Consider the following 18,749-nt stretch of genomic DNA (forward strand, 5'->3'; position numbering starts at 1 on the left):
TCACAGAAAGTTTACCGCACAGAAGGAGGCTTTTTGGCCCATCCTGTCTGTCTGATGGTGCCGTCACTTCCTAGCTTTTTCCTCAAAGATTACTCATTTTTCCCTTTCAGATAATAATCCATTTCACTTTTAGATGCCCTGATCAAACAATCCTACACCACACTTTCAGGCTGTGTATTACAGATATTAACAATTCGCTGCATGAAACGGTTTTTCTTCATGTCTCCGTTGCTCCTTTTGCCAATTACCTTAAATCAATGCCCTCTTGTTCGTGACTTTCACTAATGGCAAAGGTCTCTCCTTTTCTACCGTGTCCAGACCTTTTGTGGTTTTGACTATCTCGGTCAAACCACCTCGAAACCTCGCAATCTTCCCTTCTCTAAGGAACAGTCCTAACCTGCCAATGTATCTATGTGACTGAAGTTCCTCATCCCTGGAACCAATCTCGTAAATCTTTCATCCACGCTCTCTGTCTTCACATCTTTCTTAAAGTGTTGTGCACAGAACTGGAGACAATATGCCAGTTGAGGCTGAACCAGTGTTCTGTACAAGTTTAACTTTGATTTTTGTATTCTGTGTGTCTATTGATAAAGCCTGGGATGCAAAATGTTTTATTAACCATACTCTCATGCTGTCCCATCACCTTCAGTGATATATGCATGTATCCACCCAGGTTCCTCTGTTCTTGTACCCTCTTTAGAATTGTATCTTTTATTTTATGTTGTCTCTCATTCTTACTTTGAAAATTAATTAGTTCATAATTCTCTGCATTGAATTTGTGCTGGGTTTGATTCTGGCTAGTGTACGGTTTTCCTGAGGATTCCCATTGACTTCAGTTTTGCAGGGATTCTTTGCTGTCTTGGTGTAAAGGGCAGCCGCTCTCGCCTCCCTTTTGGAATTCAGCTCTTTTGTCCATATTTGGTTCAAGATTCTAAAGAAGTCTTGACCCGAGTGGTTCTGGTAGGACCCAAACTGAGTACTGGTGAATACTGTTGAACATCTTTCAGCACATTGGTGATTGAGTAACTGTGGTAACTGGCCAGATTGTATTTGTCCTGCTTTCTGTGGACAGAACATACCTGGGCAATTTTCCATAATGTTGGGTAGATGCTAGTATTGTAACTTAAAACAACTTGTCTGGAAGCACAGCTAGTTCTAGAGCTACAGGGTGGGATTTTCTACTCCAGACACTAAATGCAGTAGCGGGAGGCAAAAGCAGCATGTTTCCATGCCAGCCCATCCACCTTTGCCCTCCAATCCCTTTGACCTTCCCACCACCTTAACATTGGTCTGGAATGGAGAGCCTTGCCTCTGAAATCCCCTCGAGTTACTGCTTGCCTTGTGTGCACAGCCTAGCACAGTCAGAGCAGCTGTGAATGCAGTGCAATGAAAGCATTTCGAAGTTACAAGTGAAGTGCAGGTTGCCAATGCATGTCATTTATATCCGAGCATGAATTACGCCAGTCTAATTAAGTGTTGGCATGTTCTTATGATCAGGAGCTGAGGATGTGGGCAGGTGGGGTGGCCTGTTGATTCTGGTGAGCTGACTTCATAATGCACATTCATGGTACTTACATCCATACAAATGCCATTCCCATCATGGCACGGTGGGCATCTATGCCACCCTGCCATTAAAGTCAGAAGTGCTCAATCCTTCATTTTTATACTGACAGAAAACAGGCATTTCACTTCACTCCAAATTTTCTAGCCCAGCCAGCCATTATAGCAGCAGCTGGCAGGACCGAAAATTCTCACTCATGGTCTTTGGTACCAAAGCTAGGTGTTTTTGAGGCCCATAGCCTTTGTCATATCTAATGCTGTTTCTCTGTCATATAGAATTAACCAAATTGGCTGAAGAGTGATCACTGAGGATTGGAGCTTTTATGTAAATAACTTCTCCTTGTTAGTTGTTTCATTGGGCCCGATTTTTACCAAAAATCAGGCCCAATGGGTGCGAATCACGGTGTTTGGTAGTGTACCAGTGATGGTGTATCCCTTTACAGGCCCAGCTTGGTCCTTCTCCAGTGTGTCCTCTTGGAGTTGTCCCTGATCTTGTTGCTGGTTTTCATGCGGATCCACTGGAATCGGCCAGTTCTGCTTCATCTTCTTAGTGAGGAATCACTTGATCCTGAAGGTTTGGTGGGATGGCATGGCTGCACATCCACTCCGGGAGGAGGGATTTGTTCCTCCGGTGGGGAAGAGGGATCACCCACAGAGTGGCAGCAGACCCCCCTCCCCACCGCCGCTCCCCCCCCCACGCCCCACCCCCCCCAGCCAGAGACCCACCTGTGCCCCTTCCCCCCCGACCCCCGCCTCACCCCATCCAGAGGATGATCTGTGTCAGAGAGCCGCTCTCTCCACTTTCTGCTTCTTTTTCCTGCAACTGGTTTTAATGATACATCACACAAACAACTAAATATACGTAAGTCAAATCCACACAAATGTAGTCAGGAACAGGAGGCACAGAATTAATGTGATTGGATATTGTCTAATTAACATTCAAAGCATTTTCTCCTTGCATTTAAGCCATGTAATAATAATAGAAATAAAAACAGGAATCTGTTTTTCCAGTAGAACCACATTTTAATAAAATAAAAGGGGCCAATCATAAATAAAAAACACAACTTATTAATGATATCACAATAGTATGTGCATTTGTCAAAGTTCCACCGATGTCAACACCAGTCAAGCAGTCTACTGATGGTTGTTTCTAAAATCCAAAATTTTGAAGGCTACTTCTTTGTCCAGAATTTGCTATAATTGTTAACTCTAAATTCATCTTCAAATTGGTCCTCTTTCATTCTAACTCTTTTGGGAAATTATTTGTGCAATGTTGCTTTCCTTTCAGCTTCTGGCAGAAGGGAAACATCGACTGGCATCATATTAGTTTTTTTAGGCTCCTTGTATCGGATATTTATAGTGGACCCATCAGGTCGAACCACCAAAACAAGATACAGCCTGGCATAGACCTGCCTTCCAAAGTGAACTATTGATATTCTATTGGAACTGTTCCGCCTGGGTACGCTGACACAGGATACACAGCAGGAAGTAATCTTTCAGAAACATTCAGCTGTAAAGAAGCACAAACCGCCATAGCCGCGCGCTCCAGCCCAGCAGCCGGGCGCACTGCCTCTGATCTTTTTCGAACTGCGCGTGCGCAGTTCAGAGATCCAAATGGTCCAGCAGCGTTAAGCTCCGCCCACAGCGCAGATCGGAGCCAGCAAGAAGTGTAGAGGCGCGCTGGAACGAGGACTCCGGGCTTGGATCCATATTATGCCCGGATCTGGTCCTTACGCTCCGATTGGTAAAATCGGGCCCATTGTTCACCATTTAGGACGGGATGTGGCAGAACCGTTCTGATTTGTTGGTTGTGGGATCATTTGCCTTAGTCTATAGTGTGCAGTGTGTGCTGCTTCTGTTATTCAGCATGGTTCAACAGGCTAGCAACTCATTTTCAGTTTGCCTGCTGCTATTCATGGCACGCACTTCTACCTGTTTCCTTGTCCTGGCGTTGGCTCTCTGTTTGATGACAATGTTAGGCTAAGATATATGCTAGGCCATGACATTACAGATTGTGGTGGAATGCAATTCTGCTGAAGATCCATGGGCCCCATGGATGCTAGGTTTGAGCTGCTGGATCTGTTCTGCATCTATCCCATTTAGCATAGTTAGTGGCACACAACATCATTAGGGCATGAAGACAGGGCTTCATCCCCTCAAGGACTGTGCAGTGGTCACTTCTACCAATACTGTCATTGGCACTTGCGACAGATAAATTGGTGAGGATTAAGTCAGGTAGGTTTTTCTCATGTGGCTGTCAGTGCAAGAACAGTCCAGCAGCTATGTTTTCAGAACTTGTTCAGATTGGTGTTCAGAAGCTACTCATGATATTGAGCATTGAATTCCCTCACCTAGTGTACATTCTGTGTCCTTCACCTCAGTGCTTCTCCCAAGTGGTCCTCTATTTGGAGTATTGATTTGGCCCAAGAGAACTGAGGCTAATTGTTGTATCTGTTGTCTCCCTGACTGGCTTCAAGTAACTTGGCAAACACCCATCATTCAGATGTTAGAATGAGTTGCTCAGTGCCACACTGGGCAGCACAGTTAAATACTGAATCATCAGGCAAAGTTGAAATATTTTTGTTAAAGCTTGGGATAACTACAAAATGACCAATCTCCCATCAACTCCTTGTGGATTTATACACTTTATTGGTTGCCTGACATAATGAAAGGGCTATATAAATGAAAGTTTTCATTTCTCTTTCCTTTTCTTCTCTTAGTTTTTCTTTCTCTCTCATTCCTTCTTAATTCAATCAGGTCCAATTTATCAAGTTCATGGTAAAAGCCCAGTAATGTTCGCTATGAATTGTGGACAAAGTTCTTACATCAGTTATGACAGGTCTCTTAGGTGAGCAGGAGATCCGTACGATACCAGAAATAAATCATGGGATTAGATTTCCCACTATATTAGATTCCATCTATTTAAAGCAATACAAGTAGAATATATATCCTGACTGAGATCCAAATATTGGCTTGGATTTTTACTACCAGCTTGGGACCGTTGAGTCAGGACATTTCTTTGACCTTCTAACCTGACCAGGAAGAACGTGGTCCAGAAGGTCAGATTTTCATTCCAGTATAGCAGGGTTCCCTGGAAGGAGAATGAATGATGATGGCTGTGGAGGTGGACAGGGGGGAAGGCCCATATCACTGCATCAGCACAGTATTGAAGTTTAAAAAAAACATAAAACAGCATCTTAGCCCTCGCCCCTCACATTTCTTCACCCTTCCATACACCCTCTATTCCTCATCCATGCCAATTCATGCCACCTCATGTCCCTAACCACTCCATGGCCCCTTAAACCCTCCATGTCAACCTATGATCCTCTTTCCGCCCCAATGACTCATTATGGCCCCAATGCAATCTTAATACCAACTCATGGCAACATATACACTTTATCAACTTCCTTTGCCCTTACACCTGCCATTCTAACTTATCCAGTATCCAGTATGGGGAGACCTCAGCACCAATGCTGAAATTAAAGAAAGTGAACTTTCAAGTCTCTATTACAGACTTTATCCTTAAAAAAAACATAGTTACTACATTTATATTCCTTCAACTACATTTTATCTTCTAGTAACAAATATCTCATTCAATTGCATAATCCCACATGAAAACAAGCATTGAAATGCATAGCCTGCTTCAAAAGGTCTGTAACCACTTGCCACTGTATGTCAAACTATGAAACGGCAAGCACCCTGCTGTGGTAATGAGTGGCTCTGAAAACAGTCATGCAACATTAATCCAGTAATGGTAATCCTAAATCTTATTAGTGTGAAATCTTAGTTTTGATACTCCAGACTTCTTTTTAAAGAGTTAAAGGGCAGGGGTTTTAAATTTTTGACAGCTTGATAGTTTGCTTTGACAATTTCATATGGATCTTATGGCTGTTGTTTTTTTCACAGCTCCCCTTGATAGTTCAAAGTGACACTTTTGAGAGTCATTTTTGATGGTTCTTCTTGACAGATCTTGTTTACATTTTTGATTGTTGTTTTTGGTGATAGAAATGAGTTTCACAGATGCAATAAGTTTATGTATTCTTCATATATATTCATCCCTACTTTTAGCAATCCTAAGGGGCATCTGGCCTACACAAAAGGGCACCCAACGACCTGCAAATATTTTGTGACAACATCCAAGGGGGCACATTAGTCCTCCAAAAGGCTATTCTGGCTATTTAAATAAATCCACAAAGTTCAGATCTTCTCCTATCTAATATCCTCATGTTGGGTTTCAGACACCTTTCACATCAAAATCAAAAGTTCTACTATGTTATGGTAGAATTCTCCATTAAGATGGAGTGTGACACAGTTAAGTCTGAGACTATGGTCTTGAACTTGAGGAAAGTTAACTTTGAAGGTATGAGACGTTATTGGCTAGGATAAGGGTGGCATGGTAGCACAGTGGTTAACATTGCTGCTTTACAGCAATAGGGTCCTGGGTTTGATTCCTGGCTTGGGTCACTGTCTGTGTGGAGTTTGCATGTTCTCCCCATGTCTGCGTGGGTTTCCTCCAAGTGCCCTGATTTCCTCCCACATTCTGAAAGATGTGCTGGTTAGGTGCATTGACCTGAACAGGCGTCGGACTGTGGCGACTAGGGGAATTTCACAGTAACTTCACCGCAGTGTTAATGTAAGCCTTACTTGTGACTAATATATAAACTTTACCTTAAACTGGCAAGGGATACTTAAGGGATTGACAGTGGAGAGGCAATGGCAGAACACATGGGTGAACTTCAACAACTGTAGATTCCTGTATGGTGTAAGAGCAAAATGGGGAAGGTGGCTCATTCATGACTTACAAGAAAAATCAGGGATCGTGTTAAAGCCAAAGAGGAGACATATAAATTGGCCAGAGAAAGCAACAAACCTGAGGACTGAGAGAAATTTAAAATCCAGAGGACTGGACGAAGGGTTTAATTCGGAAAGGGAAAATAGAATATGAGAGTACACTTGTATTAAACATTAAAATTGACTGAAAAAGCTTCTATAGATATGTGAAGAGAAAAAGATTGGTGAAGTCATATGTAGGTTCCATACAGTTAGAATCAAGTGACTTCATAATGGGCAACAGAGATGGTAGACCAGTGAACAAGTACTTTGGATCTGTCTTCACTAAGGACACAAATAACCTTCCAATAACACTGGAAGACAGAAGGTTTAGCATGAAGGAGGAACTGAAGGAAATTCTTATTAGTCAGGAAATTGTAGTGGGGATATTGCATGGGTTAAAACCTGATAAATCCCTAGACCCTGATGCTCTGTATCTGTGTACTCAAGTAGCCCTAGAAATAGCAGGTGCATTGGTGATTGATTTTCTAGCATTTCATAGACTCTGGGAGAGTTCCAGTGGATTGGAGTGTAGCTATTGTAATCCCACTTTACGAAAAAGGAGCGAGAGAGAATGGGGAATTATAGACCGGTTAGCCTGACACTGGCGATGGGGGAAACGCTGGAATCGATTATTAAGAATGTAATAAGCAAGCATTTGGAAATTGGTGACAGGATCAGTCCAAGTCAGCATGGGTCAATAAAGGGAAATTGTGTTAATAAATCTTCTGGAATTTTTTGAGGATATGTGAGGTGGTCCACTTTGGTAGGAATAATGGTAGGAAGGACTATTACTTACGTGGCGAAAAACTGCAGCAGGCGACGGTGCAGAGGGACCTCGGGGTCCTTGTGCATGAGTCGCAAAAACCCAGCCTGCAGGTGCAGCAGGTGGTCAGGAAGGCGAATGGGATGCTGGCCTTCATAGCGAGGGGGATTGAATATAAAAGTAGGGAGGTCTTGCTGCAGCTGTATAGGGCATTGGTGAGGCCGCAGCTGGAGTACTGTGTGCAGTTTTGGGCGCTGCACCTGCGCAAAGATATTTTGGCCTTGGAGGGAGTGCAGAGGAGGTTTACTAGGCTGATACCGGAGTTGAGGGGGTTGAGCTATGAGGAGAGGCTGAATAAACTGGGCTTGTACTCGTTGGAGTTTAGAAGAATGAGGGGAGATCTCATTGAGACGTATAAGATGATGAATGGGATGGATAGGATAGAGGTGGAGAGACTCTTCCCGCTCAAAAAAGACAGTAGGACTAGGGGGCACAGCCTCAAGATAAAAGGGGGGCGGTTTAGAACGGAGTTGAGGAGGAACTTCTTCACTCAAAGGGTGGTGAATCTCTGGAATTCTCTGCCCGTTGAAGTGGTGGAGGCTGCCTCGCTAAATATTTTTAAGACGCGGGTTGATGGGTTTTTGATAAGAGAGGGGATTAAGGGTTATGGGGAGAGGGCGGGAATGTGGAACTGAGCCACGACAGATCAGCCATGATCTTATTGAATGGCGGGGCAGGCTCGAAGGGCTAGATGGCCTACTCCTACTCCTATTTCTTATGTTCTTATGTTCTTATGTGATCAGTAGATTGGACAAGATGAACCAATGGATGTTGTGTATCTGGACTTTCAAAAGGAGTTTCACAAGGTCTCACACAAGAGATTAATGAGCAAAATTAAAACTCATGGCATTGGGGATAATGTATTGATGTGGATAGAGAATTGGTTTGCAGACAGGGAGAAGAGAGTGGGAATAAATGGGTTCTTTTCAGAGTGGCAAGCAGTGACTAGTGAGGTACCCCAACATTCAGTGTTGGGATCCCAGTTATTCACAATATACATTAATGATTTGGGCGAAAGAATTGAATGCAATATTTCCAAATTTGCAGATGAAACTAAGCTGGATGGCAATGTGTGCTGTGAGGAGAATGCCAAGAGGCTGCAGGGTGACTTGGATAGGCTGGCTGAGTGGGCAAATACTGTGGATAAATGTGAGTTTATCCACTTTGGTGGCAAAAACAGGAAGGAAGGTTATTATCTGAATAGTGGTAGTTTAGGAAAAGGGGAAGTGCAACATGACCTAGATGTCATGGTGGAACAGTCACAGAATGTGGCATGCAAGTATAACTGTGATGACGAAAGCTAATGGAATGCTGGCATTCATAGCAAAGGGATTTGAGTACAGGCATAAGGACATCTTGCTGCAGTTATACAGGGCCTTGGTGAGGCCTCACCTTGAGTATTGTGTGCAGTTTTGATCTCCTTGTCTGAGGGAGGACATTCTTGCTATTGAGGCAATCCAGCAAAGGTTCACCAGCTGATTCTTGGAATGGCAGGATTGACATATGAAGAAAGACTTGATCGACTGGGCTTGTACTCACTGGAATTTAGAAGAATGAGAGGGGATCTCATAGAAATATATGAAATCCTGATGGGACTGGACAGACTAGATGTTCGAAGAATGTTGCTGATGTTGGGGAAGTGCAGGACTAGGAGTCAGTCTAAGAATAAGGGGTAAGCCATTCAGGACTGAGATGAGGGTGACTTTCTTCACTCAGAGTTTTGAACCTGTGGAATTCTCTACCACAGAAAGCTTTTGGGGCCAGTTCGTTAGATATGTTAATGCTGAGCTGGGCGTGGCCCTTGTGGCTAAAGGGATCAAGTGGTATGGAGAGAAAGTGGGAGTGGGATACTGAAAGCACGTGATCAGCCACGGTTGTATTGGACGATGGCGCAGGCTTGAAGGGCTGAATGGCCTACTCCTGCAACTATTTTCTATGAATGGAGTCAGCTGATGATTCCTATGGGCAATTGCCTCCACAAAGTGGCAGAAAAAGCAGGTGGGTAAATCCTGACTCAGGCCCATTCCCATGAAAATGGTCGGTGCCATGTTTGTGGGTGGAACTTGTAGATGTGGGCCTCTTCCACTACTTTCACCATGGCAAAGAGACTCTCTGTTGTGGCGAAAATCCAGGCTGTTATATTACTTTATAGATAAGCCAACCATAATTATACATAGGAAGTCTAAGCAGCTTAAAGCGCTCCAAATGTTATCCTTCAGTTTCCTCAATGTCTCATGTGGCAAATGAAGATGTACATTAAATCAGATAAATCCGATATTTTGCTGACACACACAATTTTAGCTCAGTATTTTAATGAATTCTTGCATCAGCCAAGAAGGAATGAGGCAGAGGTTGCATAAGGAAGAAAATTTACCATTTAAAAAAATCACAATTAATTTACCCTGGATTTACAGAAAGATGAACTGTTGCTCCATCCTCGTTTGTTAATGAAAATGAATATAACAAGCAGTATTTACATTTACTGGCACTTTTGAGTTGAAGTTGTGCAGTACATTACAACAGAGAATTGCTCCATTTTAAATGGATTACTCACTTTTAAAACGTAATGGATGTAGAATTGCTTGCACACCAAGCTGGATTCCATTGTCAGCTCTTCTTAAAATATATTGAAACAACTCTGGATGATTCAGCATTAAATGGTGCTGTCCAGTAGAGCACTCAAGCCAGAGGCTGATGAACTGTCCAATTGAAAGGTTTTATCGTCAATGTTATTAAATTGACAATTGTAAGAAAACTTTTCTCAGCAGCAGTGCTTTGAGGGAAGGACAAACATGGAACTCTCCATTCACAGCATTTTATATTTACATGTACAGAAACTAAAGTATGAATTCAGAGCTTTATATATTAATGGTTTTCTCCTCTTCACACAACTGGACTTTACAACACACCACTTACTATTTACAAGTGCAGAAAATAAATAGAAGTATTAATTCAAGCCTGTAGCAGTTAATGGTTTACAACTCTTCATGGAATGGATTATACAGCATAAAAGGTTGGTGAAAACCTATTTCTGCTTAGTCATCCTTTCCACAGTCTTTTAACAACCATTGGGAATGTTGGCCTCTGCTGGGTCTTGAAGAAGGAATGTTGCGATGAAGCCCAGATTTTAAGGTAAGCCAGCGCTCTTGCTGGGTAGACTGGTAGGTGCTAGGGGCTGGGGTGGACAGGGAAGAGGAGGAGGGGAAACACAAGGGTAGGAAAGCATGATGGTGTCCTCTGATAGGCACAGTGTCTTGATGGTTTAGTGGTGAGGATTCAACGCTTTCACTGCCGCAGCCTGGGTGCGCTTCCCGTTCAGGGAAGTGTAATCTTGGGGAGGCATGGTGGCAATGGTTAGCACTGCTGTCTCGCAGTGCAAGGGACCTGGAGTCAATTCCAGCCTCGAGTCACTGTCTGTGTGGAGTTTACATGTTCTCCCCAGAGGATCCTCCAGCTTCCTCCCACATTCCAACGATACATGGGTTAGATTGATTGGCCAGGCTAAATTGACCCTAATGCCAGGGGGATTGACAGGGTAATTGAGGGTTATGGGAATAGGACCTGGGTGGAATTGTGGTCGGTAGACTTGATGGGCCAAATGGCCTCCTTCTGTTCTGTAGGGATTCTAGGATTCTCTGATTCTAAGGTGGCCTGTAAAGGTGGCGTTCTCTCCCTTGAGCAATCACAAGCCCAATCAGTGAAAACTGCCAAGCTGCACGTGTGATGTGGGTCTCTCCTGTCACAGGAAAATCCCAGTAGTGTTGGCCCAAGGGCAGGTGAGCTCCCACACCATTGGTAAAATAATGGCTTGTGTATGGATAGGTTCCTCCCCTTGTTTGTTGACCGACTCCTGGGGTTTGTAAAATCCAGCCCATAGTTTCCAAAAGTGACATTATGTAGACAAAAACAGATGAGGGATAGAAATGTATTGACACAGTGTGGGGGAAACAGAATGTTATACTAATGCACAGTGCAGATTACAAGGCAACTTTATAATCTCAGCCAAAAGTCATGTGAAGTCAAACAAAGGTGGCTCTCCAGAGAGACAGACAGCGGATGAAGTATTGGATGCTGAGGTACTCGTGTCAGCAGTTTCATATCTTTCAGGAAACTTCAGAGGACAAGTGAACGAAAACCTGTGAACAGGTGACCCTAAGTTAGGAAACACTGGGGGACAATGAAAGCAAAAACAAATATAACTGAAATATTTGAGAAAAATATTTATTTTATTCCTGGAAATGAAAAAGTCTGGTAAACGCAATCGAAACTTTAACATTTAATCTGCATCAGCAGACGAAGGCTGAAGTCAAGTTTGTTAGTCACCCAAAACTCTCTTAATTGAAAATATTTCTACTGATCTGCCATAATATAGGCTACGTGAAATGAAAAATATTTAATGAAATAATGAATTAGCGAGTGCATTTCTCATATTGACTAAATGTTGAACAGTCAATTGTAAACAGTTGAAGAAGTTAATGTTACAAGGTGAATGCACTGTGGGAACATTTGGATTGCCAAAGAGTAAACAGAAAGATATACGGGAAATTTCTAAGATTGATTTCCTTGTAGACGTTTTTTGGATGAGCGTGGTTGACACTTTAAGGAAACCTAAATTATAACACAATGTACTCAGGAAGAATTGCTTCCTTTCTCAATTTTTTTTAACTTTGTTTAAGCAGAGACTTTAATCAGAGATATTGTAGAAACACAAATTGTAACTTATTTTCTGGAAAGGCAGACTGTTTTACAGTGCTTCTTTCGGAGGACACTGACTGTCGTAAGCATCTTTCTTTAGATAATTTTGATACTGTATTTTAATTGCACACTAATAGTGGCACAGTGGTTAGCACTGCTGCCTCACAGCACCAGGGACTCGGGTTCGATTCCCGGCTTGGGTCACTGTGTGGAGTTTGCAAGTTCTCCCCATGCCTGCGTGGGTTTCCTCCGGGTGCTCTGGGTTTCCTCCCACTGTCCAAAAGATATGCTGGTTATGTGCATTGACCTATTGAGTGTGGCATCCAGGGGAATTTCACAATAACTTCATTGCAGTGTTAATGTAAGCCTTATTCATGACTAATAAATAAACTTTACATTTTAACTTTAAAATGGTCATTCTGTCTAGGAAACTCATTGTTAAATGGTAAAACATGTTTTATTGAAACTCTGAATTTGGTAATTCACTCAATATTTGATCAGCCTCACATTAAAGCCCACATTGTTATAGGCTATTCTACAAAATAAATTGAACATGAATTCCGGCCATTGTTTTGAATTTAATGGCAACACCTGATTATCCTTTTGAGATGTATAGGCCACAAAATGTAACTATCTCCCAAAAACAGGCATGGGTTGCAATGCACAGAGAAATAAGGAGCGGGAGTAGGCCAATCGGCTCTTTGAGTCAGCTCTGTCATTCAAGTTGATCGTGGCTGATCCTTGATCTCAGTGCCATATTCCTGTTTTTCCCCTTACACTTGATGGCATTAAAACCTAAAAAAGATCAATCTCTTTCTTCAATAAATTCAGTCACAATTAATCTGTGTTAATTTCTTCCAATGCAGGCAGCATTGTACTGTCTACTAATTTAAGTGATTGTATTGCACATCCATTCAATGTTATTAAGTGGCTGCACACCTAAGCAGAATGTATTTTGATTTAGCAGGGGCTGGCCGTCATTCTTACAGCGATTTTTTTTCACCCAGGAAAGGCACGAATGGCCCAGAGTGACTGACCTAAGTTGCAAGATTTTCTGACTTTTCACTGGACGCCTTGATGGATGTGCAGAGGAGAAATTTAGCCGCAGTTAGCCCTCTAAACAAAGTTTGCATAGATAGTGGGATTAAATAGCTGTGGCTGACAATGCCAGCTATTCAGCTGCAAGGAACTGAATGCAATGTCCCAAGACGTTCAGTGACCTTTCACTAGTGGCCGAGGTCAATATATGCATCCACACATGCCATACCCAAGCAAATTCATCACTAGTCGCACAAATTGCTCAGTGACCTACCAACAGTTAAAATCCTGCAACTCCCTCCCTAACAGCATTCTGGATTGTACCTGCACCAAAAGATTGCAGCAGTTTAAAACCAGTTCACCACTGCTTTCTCAAGGGCAATTAGAAATGGGGAATAAATCTTGGTGGAGCTAGTGACATCCATATCCCATAAATGAATTAAAAAAAAACTCATACTCACTCCAATGGCTTCACATTCACATATTGTACACATTGCCAGCTATAGCAAACTTATCACCTAAATACATTGCATCACACTCATTAACACACTTTCTTTCCAAAGTGGTCAACAGATGTAGCCAAAAGCATTTAACTAGGGGGCAGGCTGTCCTTAACCCACCTCCTACTCCCCATGGGGGAGACAACAGTCACAATCACTGGAACAACCATGACAGAACCATGGCCATTGGCTGGTCTAAAGCCATTGAAGCTGACAATATTCACACACCTAATCCTCCTCCTGCTCCTCACATTCTACATCTTAGCCCTCGTCCCACCAATGATTCTGATTTCTGCATCTCTTGCTTACCCCTCTCAGCACAATCTTTGTGTCTGTCTCCACTTGAGCAGTGTTAAAACAGCAAGAGGTGGAAGAGCAGGAAGACAATGAAGAACAAACTCAGTCACCAGTTTTCCAACCATCCAACATCCCTAACCTGCTCCCTTCTTGCTTCCCATCATTACGAGGGCCTTAAAATATTACAACGCACAAGAAGCCAGTTGGCCCGTCCTGCCTACATCAGGTCTTTGAAAGAGGTATCCAGTCTGGCCTCAAAGTGCAGCTTTTTTCTCCATAACCCTGCAAAATAGGCCTCTTCAAGTTCATATCCAATTTCTGTTTGAAAATTCCTATTCTGATCCCACCATTGTTTGAGATCACAATCTTATCAACCCAGTGTGTATGTGGGCTAGGGGGGGAGGGAGGAATCTCATTTTAAATCTATGCCTTCTACTTACTGATTCACTGTAGGAGAAAATACTTTCAGTCAATTAAAACCCTCATAATTTTGAATACGTTTATTAGAGTCTCTCTCTCCCCTTTTTTTTCCTGTTCTGAGGGTGACAATTTGTATTTATATCACACCTTTTTCATAGTAATCTGTTTTTATAATCTTTCATGGGATATGGACACCACTGACAAGGTCATCATTTATTGCCCAACCCTAACTGCTTTTGTACTGTGTGCAGAGCTCCATTAAGAGTTAACCACATTACTGTCACACATTGACCAGAACAGCTAAGAATAACAGATTTCTTCCCCTAAAGGGCAGTAGTGAACCAGATGGGCTTTTTTTAACAGCAAAAAAATGATTGTTTCTTTGTCAGGCCAACTTTCAGTTACAGATTTTATTAAATTTCACCAGCTGCTGTGGTGGGATTTGAACCTGGCTTCCTGGAGAATTCCTGGATCACATGGTTACTAGTCGCAGAGGGTTGTGGACAGGTAGTTGCAGAGTTGGGAAGGGGGTCATGGAGTGATTTGTAAACAAGGAGTAGAATTTTGGAAAAGGGTAATTAAGTAACTGGGTGCCAACGTGGGTCGGTGAACACAACGGTAACAGAAGTTGATGCAAGTTAGGGTACTGGCAGCAGAGTTTTGAATTAATTCAAGAACAATGTAAGTTTCTCCAATCTCTATGCATTAATGAGACCCCTCGTTCTTGACAAACCTACTTGTCGTCTTTCAAGATCTTCGATATCAAACTGATGCCAAAAGTACACTATAGAATGAACAAAGGAGCATCATTGTATGGTTTTCAAGGCAACCTGGTCAAGCTGATGATGACAATGTACATCATTTGCAACATAAAAGCAACTGGCACAAAGTCCCAACATAAAGGCAAGCCTTTTGTTAAAAATGAAAAGAGGCTCTGAAAGCTGATGTACTGCATTTCTAATCAGCCTGGGGGTAGTTCCATTAATACTTCAGTAATGGAAAGTTCTTAGTGCACTACATAAAATACAGCGTCTGTGAGTTTCTACATGTGACAAGTGAAACTTTTCATTCTGTGTTACTTGTTAATTTTGTAACAATTTTTAGTGGCTGGAATCTTTAATCATTTGTATTAAATATAGATTCAAATATCACAAAAGAAAAGAGAAGCATCCTGCAAAGACTGTACCATTGTTCAAATAGGATGTGGGTTTTTTTACAAAATGTTCTGAATTCAAATATTATTCAAGATCAGCAGGACCCTCAGAAAATGTGGCTGTTGTGCCTGGACCTCAATGAAACCCGACCAGAATGAATCTGCCTTCACAAGGATTGTGCAGAACTCATCCTGCTGTTGTGGAGATATATATTTGCAACAAGTGGGTAGCTAAGACATATTAAGTAGGTTATTTCTGAGCATTGATTCCCTCTCCATCTGGCACAGATCCAAATTGACAACGTTGCCTTTCAGGACTGGAACAGATTAATCAGTGATGGTATTATTGAGCCATTTTGGTTGGATGGTAAAATTCCCTATCCAAGCTGTGTGCTGCAAAGTTGACACTTCATCACTTCTAGTGGGCTATCACATGGAGACGTACTGATTTGTCCGTTAAGAGATGAGAGTAATTATGACTGTTTGATGGGAAAAATTATGAGTTTCTCATTCAAGGTAAATCATACCCTCTTGCAATCCCATGTAATAGAGTTTCAATTTATAGCTTTCAATTTTAATCTTAACACCAATTGGAATTTTAATTATCTTTAATTGCCAAAATATCAGTTGCGCAGAAAAACAAAGTGGTATGGTAGTACACTGTTCCTTGAAAAGAGAGATGTACAAATGATAGAGAAGCAAAGGCACAGTCCTTTAAGACTGAGTCTGGATAAGACATGATCTGGGTCAAAAACATAGTACATAGAACACTGCAGCACAAACAGGCCCTTCGGCCCACGAGTTGCGCCGAGCACATCAACACCTACCAATCTATAGACCTATCTATAACCCCCAATCCCATTAAACCCCATATACTCATCCAGAAGTCTTTTAAAAGACCCCAGCGAATTTGCCTCCACCACCACTGACGGCAGCCGATTCCATTCACTCACCACCCTCTGAGTGAAAAACTTACCCCTAACATCACTTCTGTACTTTCCTTCCCGCACCTTAAATCTGTGTCCTCTCGTAGCGACCATTTCAACCCGGGGAAATAGCCTCTGAGAATCCACTCTATCTATTCCTCTCAACATTTTATAAACTTCTATCAGGTCGCCTCTCAACCTTCGTCTCTCCAGGGAAAAGAGTCCCAGCTCCCTCAACCTAACTTCATAAGGCATGCCTCCCAGTCCAGGCAACATCCTTGTAAATCTTCTCTGTACCCTTTCAATAGCTTCTACGTCTTTCCTATAGTGAGGCGACCAGAACTGCGCACGGTACTCCAAATGAGGCCTGACAAGGGTCTTATAAAGTTGCAGCATTACCTCCCGACTCCTAAACTCAATCCCTCGATTAATGAAGGCCAGTACACCATACGCCTTCTTGACCACCTCCTCCACCTGCGAGGCCAATTTAAGAGTCCTGTGGACCCGGGCCCCAAGATCCTTCTGCTCTTCAACACTACTAAGACTCCTGCCCTTGATAGTGTACTCGTTCATCCCGTTGGTTCTGCCAAAATGGACAACTACACATTTATCCGCGTTGAAGTCCATCTGCCACTTCTCCGCCCAGTCCTGCATCCTATTTATGTCCTGCTGCAACTTTTGACATCCCTCCAGACCATCCACAACACCACCGACCTTTGTGTCATCAGCGAACTTACTTACCCATCCCTCCACTTCCTCATCCAGGTCATTTATGAAAATGACAAACAGCAAGGGTCCTAGAACAGATCCCTGGGGCACTCCACTGGTGACTGACCTCCATTCAGAAAAAGACCCATCTACAACCACTCTCTGCCTTCTGCAGGCAAGCCAGTTCTGGATCCACAAGGCCAAAGGCCCTTGGATCCCATGCCCTCTCACCTTCTCAAGATGTCTTGCATGGGGGACCTTATCAAACACCTTGCTGAAGTCCATGTACACTACGTCCACGGCACTTCCTTCGTCAATGTGTTCAGTCACATTATCGAAGAACTCAACTAGGCATCCCTGTCTTTTTAATATATCCCACAATAAGAGATGTAAATTGTTTTAAATATCTCAGCTGTGAGGAACCTAGGTCAGTCAGCTTAATAGTCCTCTTCAAACCAGACTTATGAGGAGGATTTTATAAAATCTTCTAAATAGCCTTTAAGAATTCCTTTGATCGAGACTAAGGAGTGGGAAGAACTTTATTCTTTTCGGGATGATGACCAGGATCCAGTTGCATTGAGCCTGGAGGAAAATGATATTAATTGTGACTCCAAAATCTATGGCAATTTTCTGGTCTATAACATAAGCCTTAAAGTAACGATGAACAATAGATGCAGTTTTTAAATGGGAGAATATGGACTTTGGCGGTGGGACATTTATGATTGTCTTTGGGAGGGATTCTAATGCAATCAGAGAAATGACAGGCTAAGTGCTGTCAGGATTTGTTGTCCTATTGATCAATTAATGTACACTACTTGCGGCAGATTTTTAATGCAATCTGCAATTTTAGGTGATATTTTAAAAACAAAACATTTTATTAAGTTGTAACAAATGTGGGAAGGAATGGATGGGCCTCTCATGCCCTCCTGTAAAATTAGACTAAGTGTAAAGGGAAGAAACAATCTGTAGATTCATGGTCTGCAGGCAGAGTGAAGTTTAAAATGCAATGAAATTGTGATCAATGTGAAAAGATATCGCAGGCTGACTTATTTAATGGCTAAAATAATCTTCTCTAACAGAAAACTAAAGGAAAGAACTCCAAATGATTAGAGGATGAGGTGAAACTTCTTATGTTGGAGATTAAGTGTAAGGACTGTCACAACTGCAATGTTTTAACATCTAAAATCTATAAGCAAATCTCAGATAAGAGATGAACTGCTGAAATCATAGTCTAAGAGAATAGGGCAGCGAGCACTAATTTAACATCTGTGCACAGATCTGTGATGTAGAATGTGAATTAACCTCAAGGTACAAATCAATATAACTTCCAGACTTGGCTTAAGTGGAAATATTGGTTTGAAGCTGTCAGTGAGAACCATCTGTACAATAACAACAATCACGAAAGCAGAGCAGACGATTCATTCAGAATGATCAAGACTGTAAATTACATGGTCTTAAATTAATTGAGGGAATTGCAGAGTTTTTAATTACAAAGAAGAGGAAATCTAAGACCAATTTTAATAAAAGTGGCAATTTAAAAAATAAACCATTTAATAACCGTTTTAAGACTTTTTAACAATTATTTTACATATGAAAGATTTGCCAAGAGAGAGTCTGATTATAAGAGAACACAGCTGTTGGAATGAACAGGAAAGGATTGGCTAGGAAAATAATGGGCAGCACAGATTCATTGAAATACCCATTGGAGATCGATATATTGCAATCTTATTTTAAAATAAATGATCCACTTTTATTAATAAGAGTGATACTGTCATTTGTAGCATGTGCTAAAATGG

The sequence above is a fragment of the Carcharhinus amblyrhynchos genome, chromosome 5, assembly GCF_965287045.1.
Source record: "Carcharhinus amblyrhynchos chromosome 5, sCarAmb.v2.hapA, whole genome shotgun sequence".
Lineage (NCBI taxonomy): Eukaryota > Metazoa > Chordata > Chondrichthyes > Carcharhiniformes > Carcharhinidae > Carcharhinus > Carcharhinus amblyrhynchos.